A 1671-nucleotide genomic window follows, 5' to 3' on the forward strand; every position below is an offset into this window, starting at 1 on the left:
TCACACTATCTCTCTCTCTCACACACACACACACACACCCATACTCAAAGATATAGAGCAAGTAACTTTACTAACACATTCACTAACTCAAAGAGGTGTTAGTAAAACCTCATCTCAGTCTCCGTCTGAACCTCAAACATCTGCCATTTTTTTGTGGAAAATTCATGAAGAAACAAGCTTAATATGACATACAGTATGTGCTTCAGTTGCTGGGCGGGGGCCAGACATCAGCATATATCATCATTGAGCCTGCATAAACAAATACAGCGTTGACAGCTTGCTGAATTTCAACCCTATACTCCAATACACCCCCAATTCTCTCTCTTTTTCACACACACATATATGCAGACACACACACGCACATGCACGCGCACACACACACACACACACACACACACACACACACACACACACACACACACACACACACACACACACACACACACACACACACACACACACACACACACACACACACACACACACACACATACCACATCATGGCCATCATCAACCATGGCCTTGCTTTAAAATGCTCACTCAACATAACTAGCAGGCCAACAGGCTTTGGCATTTTTACTCTCGCACTGTCAAACAAGTTCAGATCTTTTGTTTTGGTGTGATGACAGCCTGTTTTATTTGGGATCTCTCTCTCTCTCTCTCCCTCGTTCTCTTTCTCGTTCTCTTTCTCTCTGTGTCTCTCTCTCTCTCTCACCCCCCCAGCTCTCTCTGTGCCCCCTTTCTTCCTCTCTCCCTGCGTCCCTTTGACATGGCAGCGAATTGCTCCACAAAAAAATGCACAAACAACAATATTTTGTTTTTTGTTGCTTTGCTTAAGCTCAAATACAAAGACTATCTAATGCGACTTTATGACTAATTCATCAAAATGATCTCACTGCTGGTGCCAGCTTCTTCTTTTTTTTTTACAGCCCGCATGGCATAATGCAATCCCCTTCGGAACGGGATAATGTATGTGTATAAAAAGAGATTAATTATCCTGTTAAAGGGCTTCTCCTTTCTATTCCACGTAATGCAATCTGCTGTCTATTCTGTAAATGTTTATTTAATAATGTAAATATATGGGCCTGGGTAGAATAGACGCTGCATTGTTTCTATGAGTGGTTCCATATGGGACACAGGGAGGGAATGGCGGTCTGTTAATAGTGAGGCATTGTTCTTTGGCATGTGTGCGAGATTAATTTCACATCTTCCAGCGGCACTTTGCCGAGTGTTTTATGTCTGCGGCGTCAATCCAATCGGTGTGCATGTTGGAGGTTTTTTTTGTATCTCCAGCTGCCCGGGTGGCTGTTGTGGGTGTTTTTAAACAGCCTATCACACATGGTATCTCTGTGTCTTTGATATTGGTCCAATCCAATGTCACCATGGCCTGTGTGGTTACTTGTTTGAGATACGATTGTAAACATGGATATTCGTGAATGACTTATCTAGATGTGACTATCAACTATGCAGAAGTGTAACAATCTCAGTGAACGAGGAATCATTGTCGATTCTTCTCAATACCTTACAACAGACATGAAAATGCTAAATAAAAGTAACCAATTGCTTGTTTTTTCCTGTTTGTCAGTGTGATTTTCCATGTTTAGCCTAAGGTTTTGGCAAATTCCAGTTTATTTATTCCAGTGTGTTACACAGAACAGATATTTATTTTTG

Source organism: Sardina pilchardus, chromosome 14 (assembly GCF_963854185.1).
Source record: "Sardina pilchardus chromosome 14, fSarPil1.1, whole genome shotgun sequence".
Classification (NCBI taxonomy): domain Eukaryota; kingdom Metazoa; phylum Chordata; class Actinopteri; order Clupeiformes; family Clupeidae; genus Sardina; species Sardina pilchardus.